At 40.0% G+C, this 16,912-nt stretch overlaps 1 non-coding gene across 1 annotated transcript; it reads right to left on the bottom strand.

Annotated features, from left to right (window-relative positions):
* Positions 1-304: 304 nt before the first annotated feature.
* Positions 305-408, bottom strand: LOC130952837 (small nucleolar RNA R71). The gene has a single exon (XR_009075013.1). It is a non-coding gene; the product is annotated as a small nucleolar RNA R71 (small nucleolar RNA).
* Positions 409-16,912: the final 16,504 nt, after the last annotated feature.

Below are 16,912 nucleotides of genomic sequence, written 5' to 3'. Positions count from 1 at the left end.
TGCCATTGGAGCAAACAACTTTGAGCTTAAGCCTCAATTAGTTTCTCTAATGCAACAGAATTGCAAGTTTCATGGACTTCCAATGGAAGATCCTCATCAGTTTTTAGCTGAATTCTTGCAAATCTGTGACACAGTCAAGACTAATGGGGTTAACCCTGAGGTCTATAGACTGATGCTATTCCCTTTTGCTGTAAGAGACAGAGCTAGAATATGGTTGGATTCTCAACCTAAAGAAAGCCTGGACTCTTGGGAAAAGCTAGTCAATGCCTTCTTGGCAAAGTTCTTTCCTCCACAAAGATGGAGTAAGCTTAGAGTGGAAGTCCAAACCTTCAGACAGAAGGATGGAGAATCCCTCTATGAAGCTTGGGAAAGATACAAACAATTAATCAGAAGATGTCCATCTGACATGCTTTCTGAATGGAGCATCATAGGTATTTTCTATGATGGTCTCTCTGAACTATCCAAGATGTCTTTGGATAGCTCTGCAGGAGGATCTCTTCATTTGAAGAAGACGCCTGCAGAAGCTCAAGAACTGATTGAAATGGTTGCAAATAACCAATTCATGTACACTTCTGAGAGGAATCCTGTGAACAATGGGACTGGTCAGAAGAAAGGAGTTCTTGAGATTGATGCTCTGAATGCCATATTGGCTCAGAACAAAATATTGACTCAACAAGTCAATTTGATTTCTCAAAGTCTGTCTGGAATGCAAAATGCACCAAACAGTACTAAGGATGCTTCATCTGAGGAAGAAGCCTATGATCCTGAGAACCCTTCCATGGAAGAGGTGAATTACCTAGGAGAACCCTATGGTAATACCTATAATTCTTCATGGAGAAATCACCCAAACCTCTCATGGAAGAATCAAGAGAGACCTCAACAAGGTTTCAATAATAATGGTGGAAGAAACAGGCTTAGCAATAGCAAGCCTTTTCCATCATCTTCTCAGCAACAGACAGAGAGTTCTAAGCAGAATAATTCTGACTTAGCAACCATGGTCTCTGATCTAATAAAGACCACTCAAAGTTTCATGAATGAAACAAGATCCTCCATTAGAAACTTGGAAGGACAAGTGGGTCAGCTGAGCAAGAAAATTACTGAACTTCCTCCAAGCACTCTCCCAAGTAACACTGAAGAAAATCCAAGAGGAGAGTGCAAAGCCATCAATATGGCCGAATTCTGGGAGGAAGAAGAGGCAGTGGACGCCACTGAGGAAGACCTCACTGGACGTCCACTGGCCTCTAATGAGTTCCCCAATGAGGAACCTTGGGAATCTAAGGCTCAAACTGAGACCATAGAGATTCCCTTGGACTTACTTCTGCCATTCATGAGCTCTGATGAGTATTCTTCCTCTGAAGAGGATGAGTATGTCACTGAGGAGCAAGTTGCTAAATACCTTGGAGCAATCATGGAGCTAAATGACAAGTTATTTGGAAATGAGACTTGGGAAGATGAACCTCCCTTGCTCACCAAAGAACTGGATAACTTGTCTAGGCAGAAACTGCCTCAAAAGAGGCAGGATCCTGGGAAGTTTTCTATACCTTGTACCATAGGCACCATGACCTTCAAGAAGGCCTTGTGTGACTTAGGGTCAAGTGTAAACCTCATGCCCCTCTCTGTAATGGAGAAATTAGGGATCTTTGAGGTGCAAGCTGCAAGAATCTCACTAGAGATGGCAGACAACTCAAGAAAACAAGCCCATGGACTTGTAGAGGATGTTCTGGTTAAGGTTGAAGACCATTACATCCCTACTGATTTCATAGTCCTAGAGACTGGGAAGTGCATGGATGAATCCATCATCCTTGGCAGACCATTCCTAGCCACAGCAAAGGCTGTGATTGATGTTGATGGAGGAGAGTTGATCATTCAAGTGAATGAAGAATCCATGGTGTTTAAGGCCCAAGGATATCCCTCTATCATCATGGAGAAGAAGCATGAAGAGCTTCTCTCAAAACAGAGCCAAACAGAGCCCCCACAGTCAAACTCTAAGTTTGGTGTTGGGAGGCCACAATCAAACTCTAAGTTTGGTGTTGAAACCCCACATTCAAACTCTAAGTTTGGTGTTGGGAGGTTTCAACAAGGTTCTGAGCATTTCTGAGGCTCCATGAGAGACCTCTGTCAAGCTAGTGACAGTAAAGAAGCGCTTGTTGGGAGGCAACCCAATGTTTTATAATTAATTATTTTCTTTTGTTATTTTATCTTTTTTGTAGGTTGATGATCATAAGAAGTCATAAAAACAATGAAAAAAGCAAAAACAGAATGAAAAACAGGAAGAAAAACAGCACACCCTGGAGGAAGATGCTGCTGGCGTTCAAATGCCAGTCAGCCTAGCAGATGGGCGTTTAACGCCCAGTCTGGCACCTTTCTGGGCGTTTAACGCCAGAAAGGGGCACCAAACTGGCGTTAAACGCCAGTAAAGGTATAAAACCTGGCGTTAAACGCCAGGAATGGGCATCAGCCCGGCGTTTAACGCCAGAATTGGCCCAAAACGTGGATTTTGGTGCCAATTGGTGCAGGGATGCCTTTTCCTTGACACTACAGGATCTGTGGACCCCACAGGACCCTACTACAGGATCTGTGGACCCCACAGGACCCTACAATCACTCTCTCTTCTTCCCCCATTCACCAATCACCTCAACACCTCTTCCCCAAAAACCCCTCATCTATCAAATCCCATCTTTCTCTTCACCACTCACATCCATCCTTCATAAAACCCCACCAACCTCACACTTCAAATTCAAACCACTTTCCCTCCCAAACCCACCCTCAAATGACCGAACTTTCATCCCCCTCTCTCCTATATAAACCCCTCTTTACACCCTTCATTTCCACACAACCTAAACACCACTTCTCTCCCCCTTTGGCCGAATACACCTCCATCTCCCTCTTCCTCATTTCTTCTTCTTCTACCCCCTTCTTTCTTCTTTTGCTCGAGGACGAGCAAACATTCTAAGTTTGGTGTGGTAAAAGCGTTGCTTTTTCGTTTTTCCATAACCATTATGGCACCAAAGGCCGGAGAAACCTCTAAAAAGAGGAAAGGGAAGGCAAAGGCTTCCACCTCCGAGTCATGGGAGATGGATAGATTCCTCTCAAAGGTGCATCAAGACCACTTCTATGAAGTTGTGGCCTTGAAGAAGGTGATCCCCGAAGTCCCTTTTTCACTCAAAAAGGGTGAATATCCGGAGATCCGCCATGAGATCCGAAGAAGAGGTTGGGAAGTACTTACCAACCCCATTCAACAAGTCGGAATCTTGATGGTTCAAGAGTTCTATGCCAATGCATGGATCACCAAGAACCATGACCAAAGTGTGAACCCGAATCCAAAGAATTATCTTACTATGGTTCGGGGGAAATACTTGGATTTCAGTCCGGAGAGTGTGAGGATGGCGTTCAACTTGCCCATGATGCAAGGAGATGAGCATCCTTACACTAGAAGGGTCAACTTTGATCAAAGGTTGGACCAAGTCCTCACAGTCATATGTGAAGAGGGCGCACAATGGAGGCAAGACTCAAGAGGAAAGCCGGTTCAATTAAGAAGGCATGACCTCAAGCCCGTAGCTAGAGGATGGTTAGAGTTCATACAACGCTCAATCATTCCCACTAGCAACCGGTCCGAAGTGACCATAGACCGGGCCATCATGATCCATAGTATCATGATTAGAGAAGAAATAGAAGTTCATGAGGTTATAGCTCAAGAACTCTATAAAGTGGCAGACAAGACCTCCACTTTGGCAAGATTAGCCTTTCCTCACCTCATTTGTCACCTCTGTTATTCAGTTGGAGTTGACATAGAGGGAGACACCCCCATTGATGAGGACAAGCCCATCACTAAACAAAGGATGGAGTACACAAGGGAGCCCTCTCATCATGAGATCCCTGAGACACCTCAAGGGATGCATTTTCCTCCATACAACTATTGGGAGCAACTGAACACCTCCCTAGGAGAATTGAGTTCCAACATGGGACAACTAAGGGTGGAGCACCAAGAACACTCCATCATCCTTCATGAGATTAGAGAAGATCAAAGAATCATGAGGGAGGAGCAACAAAGACAAGGAAGAGACATTGAGGAGCTGAAGCACTCCATAGGACCTTCAAAAGCAAGGAAGAGCCGCCATCACTAAGGTGGACCCATTCCTTGATTTCCTTGTTCTTTATTCCCTTGTTTTTCGAATTCTATGCTTTATGTTATCCATGTTTGTGTCTTATGATCATTAGTGTCTTAGTGTCTATGCCTTAAAGTTATGAATGTCCTATGAATCCATCACCTTTCTTGAATAAAAATGTGCTTAATTGAAAAAGGAAGAATTGCATGAATTTTGAATTTTATAATAGTTTAATTATTTTGATGTGGTGGCAATATTTTTGTTCTCTGAATGTATGCTTAAACAGTGCATATGTATCTTGAGTTTGTGGTTCATGAATGTTGGCTCTTGAAAGAATGATGAAAAAGGAGACATGTTACTGAGGATCTGAAAAATCAATAAAATGATTCTTGAAGCAAGGAAAAGCTATTCAAAAAAAAAAAAAAAAATCGAAAAAAAAGAGAAAGAAAAAGAAAGAATAAGAGTTGTGATCCAAGGTAAATAAGAGTGTGCTTAAGAACCCTGGACACCTCTAATTGGGGACTTTAGCAAAGCTGAGTCACAATCTGAAAAGGTTCACCCAATTATGTGTCTGTGGCATGTATGTATCCGGTGGTAATACTGGAAGACAGAGTGCTTTGGGCCACAGCCAAGACTCAATAAATAGCTATGTTCAAGAATCATCATACTTCACTAGGAGAATCATTAGCACTATCTGGACTCTGAGTTCCTAAAGAAGCCAACCATTCTGGATTTCAAAGGAGAGATTGAGATGCCAAAACTGTTCAGAAGCAAAAAGTTAAAAGCCCCGCTCATCTAATTAATACTGATCTTCACAGATGTTTTTGGAATTCATTGCATATTCTCTTCTTTTTATCTTATTTGATTTTCAGTTGCTTGAGGACAAGCAACAATTTAAGTTTGGTGTTGTGATGAGCGGATAATTTGTATACTTTTTGGCATTGTTTTTAGTATGTTTTTGATATCTTTTAGTTAGATTTTAGTATATTTTTATTAGTTTTTATTTAAAATTCACTTTTCTGGACTTTACTATGAGTTTGTGTGTTTTTCTGTGATTTCAGGTATTTTCTGGCTGAAATTGAGGGACTTGAGCAAAAATCTGATTCAGAGACCAAAAAGGACTGCAGATGCTGTTGGATTCTGACCTCCCTGCACTCGAAGTGGATTTTCTGGAGCTACAGAAGCCCAATTGGCGCGCTCTCAACGGCGTTGGAAAGTAGACATCCAGGGCTTTCCAGCAATATATAATAGTCCATACTTTATCCAAGATTTGATGGCCCAAACCCGCGAAGCAATCCGGCCTCAGAAATTCCAGCGTTAAACGCCGGAACAGGATTAAAAGTTGGAGTTAAACGCCCAAACTGGCATGGGAGCTGGCGTTTAACTCCAGAAAACGTCTCTACACGAATTTCCTTGATTGCTCAGCCCAAGCACACACCAAGTGGGCCCGGAAGTGGATTTTTATGTCATTTACTCATTCTTGTACACCTTAGGCTACTAGTTTTCTATAAATAGGACCTTTTACTATTGTATTAGATAGATGGAGAGCCTTTTGATCATGTTTTTATGATTGAACTCACTTTGGAGGCTGGCCATTCGGCCATGCCTAGACTATGTTCTTATGTATTTTCAACGGTGGAGTTTCTACACACCATAGATTAAGGGTGTGGAGCTCTGCTGTACCTCGAGTATTAATGCAATTACTATTGTTCTTCCATTCAAATTCCACTTGTTCTTTATCTAAGATATCACTCGTTCTTCAACCTATGAACAAGGTGACTGACAACCATTTTTGTTCTACAAGCATTCGAGGCTTTAGTGAATATCTCTTGGATTTCTGATTGCATGATGCATGGTTGATCGCCTGACAACCGAGTGCTCGCCTGACAAACGAGCCAGCCATTCCATGAGATCAGAGTCTTCGTGGTATAGGCAAGAACTGATGGCGGCATTCAAGAGAATCCGGAAGGTCTAACCTTGTCTGTGGTATTCTGAGTAGGATTCAATGATTGAATGACTGTGACGTGCTTCAAACCTGTAACCTACTGGGCGTTAGTGACAGACGCAAAAGAGTGATTCTATTCCGGTAGGGGAGGGAACCAAACCGGTGATTGGCGGCACTGTGACAGAGTGCTCTGCATTAGCTTTCACTGCGCGGATGGGAGGTAGCTGCTGACAACAGTGAGACCCTACACAAGTTTGCCATGGAAAGGAGTAAGAAAGGATTGGATGAAGACTGTAGGAAAGCAGAGAGACGGAAGGGAAGGCATCTTCATACACTTGTCTGAAGCTCATACACCAATGATATACATAAGTATCTCTATCTTTACCTTTTCTGTTATTTTCGTTTATCATCATCATATACATTTGAGTCTGCCTGACTAAGATTTACAAGATGACCATAGCTTGCTTCAATACTAACAATCTCCGTGGGATCGACCCTTACTCACGTAAGGTTTTATTACTTGGACGACCCAGTACACTTGCTGGTTAGTTGTGCGAAGTTGTGTAATGCCATGGTATTAGGCGCACCAAGTTCTTGGAGCCATTACCGGGGATTATTTGAGTTGTGAAAAAGTATTGTTCACAATTTCGCGCACCAGAATCTGATCTAGTCCTTGATCAAAGTTGACTCTCCTAGTGTAAGGATGTGGGTCCCCTTACATCAGAGGCAAGTTGAATGCCAACCTCACACTTTTCGGGCTAAAATCTAAGATTCTCTTTCAGACCAAGGTGCTCCAATTCTTTGGATTTGGGTTTACACTAGAGTCATAGTTTTTAGTAACCCATGCATTAGCATAAAACTCTTGCACCATTAAAATCCCAACATCTTGAATGGTATTGGTTAGGACTTCCCAACCTCTTCTCCGAATCTCTCTTCGGATTTCTGGATACTCATTCTTCTTGAGCTTGAAAGGGACCTCAGGGATTACTTTCTTCTCTGTCACTACTTCATAGAAGTGGTATTGGTGGGCTTTGGTGATAAATCTCTCCATCTCCTAAGATTCAGAGGTGGTGGCCACTGTCTTTCCTTTCCTCTTTCTATAGGGTTCTCTAACCTTGGGTGCCATAAGTGGTAATGGAAAAAAAAACTAGGCTTTTCCAACACCAAACTTAAAATTTTGCTCGTCTTCGAGGCAAAATAAAGTAAAGAGAAGAATGGAGTAGAAGAAGAAAAAGAAAATAGAAGGATAGAGAGGGCTCGGTCGTGGGGCTTATGAGTGTATGAGAGATGTGTGTTATGAATGGGTATGAAGAGGGGTATTTATAGGAGTGAGTTAGGGGTTGGGTTCAGCCATGGGTGGGTTACTGGGAGGAAAATTTGATTTTGAAGTGGGTGGGGGTTGGTGGGAGTTATGATGGTTTTGGAAAAGTGATATGGATGTGATTGGGCTAGGGTTTATAGGGAAGTGTGTATGGAAAAGTGTGAAAGTATGTGGGGTAGGTGAAGAAGCTGTGTGACCCACTGGTCTTGAGAGGCTAGGGAATTCAGATTCCCTGCCCTCTGCACTGGCGTTTGAATGCCCAGGGTCTGCTCCCTGGCTAGCATTCAACGCCAGCAATACTGCCCATTTGGGGAGTTGGATGCCTAGGGTATGCTCACTGGCTGGCATTCAACTTCAACAACACTCCATTCAGAGTGTTCTATTTTCTCTGCTGAATGATTCTGTCTTTATTCTGACAGCTGCACATGATCATGAACCTAAAATATAAATTAAAGAAAAACAAATAAAAGAAAATGAAAATAATTAATTAAGGTTTTGTTGCCTCCCAACAATCGCTTCTTTAATGTCATTAGCTTGACGATTAGCTCGTTACGGAGGTGAGTATAGGCTCAGAATTTTGCTCCTTACAGTGGACTTTCTTCCTGTTTTCTTGTAAATGAGTTCCACATGCTCTAAAAATAGGATATGACTCACTGTATTTGATATGACTAGTTTCTTGGTGAAGACAAATCTCATGCCAGGTGAGAGGCCTTCAGTTGGGACTTTCTTGTCCATCCAGCCTTTAGGTACTTTTTTCCTAGTACCTTTGTGCGTAGACCTTGTTGGTGGTTGTCCAACACCAAACATAGAATTGATGTCTGGGGGCTCTGTAAAGCTCTGCACTAAAAGACAGGGTTGGAACACTAAGTTTTGTACAGTTATCTCTCTTTTCTCAGAGGGAAAATTAGGATAAGGCATCTTGAACAAGATGTGATCCTCTCCTAGTTGTAGAGTTAGTTCTCCCTTAGCCACATTAATGATAGCAATGGCAGTGGCTAGGAAAGGTCTTCTAAGGATGACAAAGTCATTCTCATCCTCTCCAATATCCAAGACTAGAAAGTTTGCAGAGATGTAGTGATCTTCAACCTTCACCAAGACATCCTCTACTAAGCCATATGACTTCTTCATTATCTTGTCTGCCATCTCTAATAAGATATTTGTAGCTTGTACCTCAAGGATTCCTAGCTTCTCCATTACAGAGAGTGGCATAAAGTTGTTCTTTAACCCTAGGTCACACAGGGCTTTCTCAAAGGTCATGGTGCCTATGGTGTAAGGGATCAGGAAGCATCCAGGATCTGGAAGCTTCTGAGGTAGCTTCTGCTGAATCCAAACATTGAGTTCTTTGGAAAGCAATGGTGGTTCTTCCTCCAAAGGCTTTGTACCACATAGTTTGGCATTCAGCTTCATTAGAGCTCCTAGGTACCGAGCAATTTGCTCTTCCCTAGTGTCTTCATCCTCATCAGAGGATGAGTGTTCATCAGAACTCATGCACTGCATGAGTGCATGCAAAGGAACCTCTATGGTCTTTATGTGAGCCTTGGCTTCCTTTAGTTCTTGGATAAGGGTTTCTTGAGTGGGTATTGAGCACTTAGAAGGTGTGCCTTTACTACCATTCAACACCAGCTCTGATGGCTCTTTGGGCGTTGAACGCCCATGCTGTGTACCCTTACTGGCGTTAAATACCAGTTCCTTTATCATTTTGGGCGTTGAAAGCCCAACAGGGGTATCCTGGCTGGCGTTCAACGCTAGCTTCTCTATCTGGTTGGGCATTGAATGCCCAGTGAGGGGTTCCTCACTGGCATTTAGTGCCAGAATTCCTTCCTGTTTGGGCATTGAACACCCAGCCAGTGCTCCCTGGTTGGCGTTCAACGCCAACTCTGCTGCCAGGTTGGGAGTTAAACGCCCAGTGAGGGAGCCCTCACTGGCGTTCAACACCAGGCTTGCTGCCAGATTGGGCGTTGAATGCCCAGTGAGGGCTTACTCACTAGCGTTCAATGCCTTCCCAATCTCTCAAGATTTGGCCTCGACCTCAGAGGTAATGGCCTTGCACTCTTCTCTTGGGTTCACCTTAGTGTTACTAGGAAGAGTGTCAGGAGGAGTCTCAGGGATCCTCTTGCTCAATTGACCAACTTGTATCTCCAAATTTCTAATAGAGAATCTTGTTTCAGTTATAAAGCTATAAGTGGCCTTAGAGAGGCTAGAAACCAGAATGACTAAGTCAAAGAGGCTCTACTTAGAGGTTTCCATATTCCCTTGAGAAGATAAGAATGATGACCTGTTGTTGAACCTATTCTGGTTCCTTCCACCTTGATTGTTATTGAAACCTTGCTGAGGTTTCTGTTGATCCTTCCATGGGAGGTTCGGATGATTCCTCCATGAAGGATTGTAGGTGTTTCCATAGGGTTCTCCCATGTAATCACCTTCACCTTGCTAGGTTGATCAGGATCATAAGCATCTATATCAGGAGATATTTCTTGGGTACTGCCAGCTGTAGTTTGCATTCCAGTCAAATGCTGAGAGATCACATTGACCTGTTGGGTCAAGATCTTGTTCTGAGCCAATATGGATTCAGAGTATCAACTTCAAGAACTTCTTTCTTCTGAGAGATCCCATGGTTTATAGGATTCCTCTCAGAAGTGTACATAAATTGGTTGTTTGCAACTATCTCAATGAGTTCTCTTGCTTCTGCAGGTGTTTTCTTCAACTAGAGTAATCCACCTGCAGAGCTGTCCAATGAAATTTTGGACATCTCAGACAGACCATCATAGAATACTCCTATGATAGACCATTTTGAGAGCATATCAGGAGGATATCTCCTGATCAGTTGCTTGTATCTTTTCCAGGTTTTATAGAGGGGTTTGCCTTCTCTTTGTCTGAAGGTTTGAACTTCCACTCGAATTTTACTCATCTTCTGAGGTAGAAAGAATTTAGCCAGAAAAGCATTAACCAGCTTTTTCCAAGAGTCTAAGCTCTCTTTTGGTTAGGAATCTAACCATATCTTAGCTCTGTCTCATACAGAAAAGGGAAAGAGCATAAGCTTGTAGACTTCAGGATTCACTCCATTGGTCTTAATAGTATCACAGATTTGCAAGAATTCAACTAAGAACTTATGTGGATCTTCCATTGGAAGTCCATGGAACTTGCAATTCTGTTGTAGAAGAGAGACTAACTGAGGCTTAAGCTCAAAATTGTTAGCTCCAATGGCAGGTACAAAGATGCATTTGTGTTATAAAAGTCAGAGGTAGGCATAGTGAAGTCACCCAGAACCTTTCTTCCCTCTCCTTCAGGTTTGGCAATGTCTTCTATTTCTTGTTTAAAATTTTTTGAAAGGTTTCTTTCGGAGTGTTGTGCTTTAGCTTGTTGTAAACTCCTCCTTAAAGTCCTCTCATGTTTAGGATCAAGATTAAAGAGGGATTTTTTATCCATGTTCCTGGTCATAAACAAGAAAAGAAAAAAAGAAAGAAAGAAAGGAAGCTTATATGTCTAATTTGAGTATAGAGAGCTCCCAGTGAAATGTGAAGAAAGAAAAGGAAGATAGAAAAATGAAGATGGAAGAAGAGAGAGGAGAAGAGTTCGAATAAATAGAAGTAAATAAGAGAAGGATTAGAAATAGAAAAGATAAATAAGAATTACAATTTTTTATTTTATTTATTTATTAATTTCGAAAATAAGGTTAATTAATTAAAAGGAATTGAAAATTAGTTAATGAATTTCGAAAATAGAAGAGAGAGAAGAAGAAGGAATTTTCGAAAATTAGAAGAGAGAAGAGTTAGTTAGCAAGTTTTGAAAAATAAGAGAGAGAAAACAACTAGCTAATTAAGAAAATATTTGAAAACTAGATAAGATAAGAGATTAGAAAAGATTTGAATTTAAAATTTGAAATTATAAAAATTAAGAAAAGATAAGAAAAGAAATAAAAAAGATTTGAAAAAGATTTGATTTTAAAATTTGAGATTTAGAAAAGATAAGATAAGAATTTGAAAAGATTTGAAAAAGATAAGATTTGAAATTTGATTTTGAAAAGATTTGATTTTGAAATTTTAAATTTTGAAATTTTGAAATTTTGAAATTTTCAAAAAGTCACAAGATAAGATAAAAATTTGAAAAAGATTTGAATTTTGAAAAGGTTTAATTTTTAAAAATATTGAAATTTTAAATTTTGCAATTTGAATTTTAAAATTTGAATTTTGAAAATAAAATTTTGAAATTGAATTTTTAATTTTGAATTTGAAATAAGATAAGATAAGATTTTGAAAAAGATATAATTTTTGAAAAAGATATGGTTTTGAAAAGATTTGAATTTTGAAATTTAAAACTAAGATAAGATAAGATAAAAATTAAAATCTGAATTTTTATTAAAAATTTTTGAAAATAATTTTTAAACAAAAATAGAAAAGATATTTTTTATTTTTGAATTTAATGAAGAAAGAGAAAAACAAGTAAAAGACACAACTTAAAATTTTTAGATCAAAAACACCTAATTTTCGAAAATTTAAAGAAAAACACAAAGGGACACCAAACTTTAAAATTTTTAAGAACGAAACAAAAAAAAACAAGAACACTTTGAAGATTGAGAAGAACACCAAGAACAAAACTAAAAAAAAAACTTAAAGAACACAAGAACATGCAAAGAACACCAACTTAAAATTTTTGTAAACTGATGCACGAAATTACAATCACACTTTTGCAATCCCTAACAACTAACCAGCAAGTGCACTGGGTCGTCCAAGTAATACCTTACGTGAGTAAGGGTCGATCCCACGGAGATTGTCGGCTTGAAGCAAGCTATGGTTATCTTGTAACTCTTAGTCAGGATATCAATAATTATCAGGTTTAATTGTGAAAAGTAAAAGAACATGAAATAAGCTATGGTTATCTTGAGGTTTTGGAGATGCTCTATCTTCTTAATCTCTGCTTTCCTACTATCTTCTTCTTCTTCAAGCACGCAAGGCTCCTTCCATGGCAAGCTGTATGTAGGGTTTCACTGTTGTCAATGGCTACCTCCCATCCTCTCAGTGAAAATGTTCAACGCGCTCTGTCACAGCACGGCTAATCATCTGTCGGTTCTCAATCAAGTTGGAATAGAATCCAGTGATTCTTTTGCGTTTGTCACTAATGCCCAGCCTTCAGGAATTTGAAGCTCGTCACAGTCATTCAATCCTTGAATCCTACTCAGAATACCACAGGCAAGGTTTAGACCTTCCGGATTCTCTTGAATGCCGCCATCAGTTCTAGCTTATACCACGAAGATTCTGATTAAGGAATCCAAGAGATATCTACTCAATCTAAGGTAGAACGGAGGTGGTTGTCAGGCACACGTTCATAGGTGAGAATGATGATGAGTGTCACGGATCATCACATTCATCAAGTTAGGAACAAGTGATATCTTAGAATAGAAGCAAGCGTGATTGAATGAGAAACAGTAGTAATTGCATTAATCAATCAAGACACAGCAGAGCTCCTCACCCCCAACCATGGGGTTTAGAGACTTATGCCGTAGAAGATACAATGAGAAACGTGTAAAGTGTCATGAGGTAGAGATACAATATCAAAAGGTCATATTAATAGTGAACTAGTAACCTAGGGTATACAGAAATGAGTAAATGACGTAAAAATCCACTTCCGGGGTCCACTTGGTGTGTGCTTGGGCTGAGCATTGAAGCTTCCATGTGTAGAGACTTTTTCTGGAGTTAAACGCCAGCTTTTATGCCAGTTTGGGCGTTTAACTCCAATTTTTGTGCCAGTTCCGGCGTTTAACGCTGGGATTTCTGAAGCTGATTTGCAACGCCAGTTTGGGCCATCAAATATCAGGCAAAGTATAGACTATTATACATTGCTGGAAAGCCCAGGATGTCTACTTTCCAACACAATTGAGATCGCGGCAATTGGGCTTCGGTAGCTCCAGAAAATCTACTTCGAGTGCAGAGAGGTCAGAATCCAACAGCATCTACAATCCTTTTTAGCCTCTGAATCAGATTTTTGCTCAGGTCCCTCAATTTCAGCCAGAAAATACCTGAAATCACAGAAAAACACACAAACTCATAGCAAAGCCCAGAAAAGTGAATTTTAACTAAAAACTAATAAAAATGTAATAAAAACTAACTAAAATATACTAAAAAAATACTAAAAATAATGCCAAAAAGCGTATAAATTATCCGCTCATCACAACACCAAACTTAAATTGTTGCTTGTCCCCAAGCAATTGAAAATCAAAATAGAATAAAAAGAAGAGAATATACTATAGACTCCAAAATATCAATGAAACTTAGCTCCAATTAGATGAGCGGGACTAGTAGCTTTTTGCTTCTGAACAGTTTTGGCATCTCACTTTATCCTTTGAAGTTTAGAATGATTGGCATCTATAGGAACTCAGAACTCAGATAGTGTTATTGATTCTCCTAGTTAAGTATGATGATTCTTGAACATAGCTACTTTATGAGTCTTGGCTGTGGCCCAAAGCACTTTGTCTTCCAATATTACCACCGGATACATTCATGCCACAGACACATACTTGGGTGAACCTTTTCAGATTGTGACTCAGCTTTACTAGAGTCCCCAATTAGAGGTGTCCAGGGTTCTTAAGCACACTCTTTTTGCCTTGGATCACAACTTTATTATTATTATTATTATTATTATTATTATTATTATTATTATTATTTCGTTTTTCTCTTTTCTCTTTTTTTTTGTATTCACTGCTTTTTCTTGCTTCAAGAATCATTTTTATGATTTTTCAGATCCTCAATAACATTTCTCCTTTTCCATCATTCTTTCAAGAGCCAACAATTTTAACATTCTTAAAACAACAAATTCAAAAGACATATGCACTGTTCAAGCATTCATTCAGAAAACAAAAAGTATTGTCACCACATCAAACTAATTCAACTAGTTTCAAAGATGAATTCGAAATCCTGTACTTCTTGTTCTTTTGTGATTAAAGCATTTTTCATTTAAGAGAGGTGATGGATTAATAGGGCATTCATAGCTTTAAGACATGAACCTTAAATTTTATTAATCATGCATTAAGAACAAGACTCGAAAATAGATATAAGATAAGACTAATAGTAATAGAAAACAAAAATTTAAATAGACTCCTAATGATAGAGGTTATCACAGAGTTAGGACTCAACAACCTTGATTTTGATAAGTGGATGCTCCCTCAACTTGTGGGGTATTTGACCCTTCAAGGGAGAGCTTTTGGCGCTTCAACTCCTGTAGCTCACGCCCCTGCTTCTCTTGTTCCTTCAGTAATTTACAGAGCATGCAGTTTTGATTCTGCTGTTCTTCTTTAATTTGTTCCATAGCTTCTTGCAGCTTGGCAACAGATGCTTCTAGACGAGTCCAGTAGTCAATTTCAGGAAGTTCAGGGAGGAACTCCTGCGCCCTCCTTTTGATAGAGTTATCTTGTATCTGTCCTTCCATTGACCTCTTGGTGATTGGGTGCTCAATTGAGATGAATTCATCTACTCCCATCCTCACCCCAGCATCTTTACATAGCAAAGAGATTAAGCTTGGGTAAGCCAGTTTGGCTTCAGTGGAGTTCTTGTTTGCAATTGTGTAAATCTCACAAGCAATCAGATGATGAATCTCCACTTCTTTTCCCAGCATAATACAATGAATCATCACTGCTCTCTTGATAGTAACCTCAGAACGGTTACTAGTGGGCAAGATAGAACGCCCTATGAAGTCCAACCAGCCTCTTGCAACTGGTTTGAGATCTCCCCTCTTGAGTTGGTTTGGGACACCTTTTGAATTGGTCATCCACTTGGTTCTAGGGAGGCATATGTCCTCTAGAACTTGATCCAACCCCTTATCTACTCTCACCATTCTCCTATTAAAGGATTCAGGATCATCTTGTAGTTGAGGTAATTTGAAGACCTCTCTTATTTTGTCCAGATGGAAGTAAATAATTCTCCCTCTGACCATGGTTCTGTAGGTATGAAAAGCGGTTCCAGTCATTCTCTGCTTATCTGTCAGCCACAGATTTGAGTAGAATTCCTGAACCATATTTCTCCCAACCTTTGTCTCAGGGTTGGTTAGAACTTCCCATCCTCTGTTTCAAATTTGCTCTTGGATCTCCGGATATTCATCTTCTTTCAGATCAAATTTAACTTCCGGGATTACTGACCTTAGACCCATTATTTTGTGGTAATGGTCTGCATGTTCTTTGGTTAAGAACTTCTCTTGACTTCAAAGGTCTTTTGGAGCATTCTCTTTCTTGCCTCTTGAATTGGTTTGTTTTCCTTTGGGGGCCATGATCTTGATGAGCCTTAACTTTGTGATCACGGAAAAACACACCAAACTTAGAGGTTTTCTTGTCCTCAAGCAAAAGAAAGGAAAGAGGAGAGAGAGGAGGAGAGCAAATTCGAATGGTGGGGAAGGGGGGTGTGGCCGAACATATATTTATAAGGAAGGGAGAGAGAGTTCGAAACTTTTGAAGGAGATTTGAGAAGATATGGAAAGAAATTGAGAGATATTTGAGTTTTTTGAAGAAGATTTGGAAAGGATTTGAAAGAGATTTGAAGAATGGTTTTAATTTTGAAAATTTGAAGGTGAATGATGAAAGTTTGAAATTATTTATGTAGAAAATTATGGATCAAAACAGGAAAGTTTGAAAAAATTTGAAGTGGAAAGCAAAATCTCTGTCTCCCACCTTTCTGGCGTTAAACGCCCAGAATGGTATCCATTCTGGCGTTTAACGCCCAAATGTTGGCCAATTTGGGCGTTTAACGCCCAGCCAGGTACCTTGGCTGGCGTTAAACGCAGAAACCCCTTCATCACTGAGCGTTTTGCTAAACGCCCAGGATGCTGCACACCTGGCGTTAAACGCCCAGAATGGTGCCCATTCTGGCGTTTATCGCCCAAAATGGCACCTTTACTGGCGTTAAACGCCCAGAATGGGCATTTAACGCCCAAAGTACCCCTTACTGGCATTTTTTCGCCAGCAAGCTCCTTTTTCTCTGCTTTTTGCTCTGAATCCTTCTGTAACTCTGTGAATTCCTTCAATTTTGATAATTGCCCTTTGAGAATATGTATCAAACTTTGATTAAACAAAACAGATAACCTGCTAATGACTGGGTTGCCTCCCAGCAAGCGCTGCTTTATTGTCTTTAGCTGGACCTTCATTGAGAATCATTCAAGCCTCAGTTTTGAGCATTCTTGCTCAAAATTGCTTTCAAGATAATGCTTGATCCTCTGTCCATTAACAATGAACTTTTTGTCAGAATCAGTATCCTGAAGCTCAACATATCCATATGGTGACACTCCTGTAATCACATACGGACCCCTCCACCGGGATTTAAGTTTTCCTGGGAACAGTCTGAGCCTAGAGTTGAAGAGCAGAACTTTTTGTCCTGGCTCAAAGATTTTGGATGACAACTTCTTGTCATGCCACTTCTTTGCCTTTTCCTTATAAATTTTTGCATTTTCAAAGGCACTGAGTCTAAATTCGTCTAGCTCATTTAGCTGGAGTAATCTTTTTTCACCAGCTAACTTAGCATCCAGGTTTAGGAATCTGGTTGCCCAGTAGGCTTTATGTTCCAG

Source organism: Arachis stenosperma, chromosome 9, assembly GCF_014773155.1.
Source record: "Arachis stenosperma cultivar V10309 chromosome 9, arast.V10309.gnm1.PFL2, whole genome shotgun sequence".
In the NCBI taxonomy this organism is placed as follows: domain Eukaryota; kingdom Viridiplantae; phylum Streptophyta; class Magnoliopsida; order Fabales; family Fabaceae; genus Arachis; species Arachis stenosperma.
The sequence above is the reverse complement of the archived record's forward strand: the minus strand, read 5'-3'. Positions and strand labels throughout refer to the sequence as shown.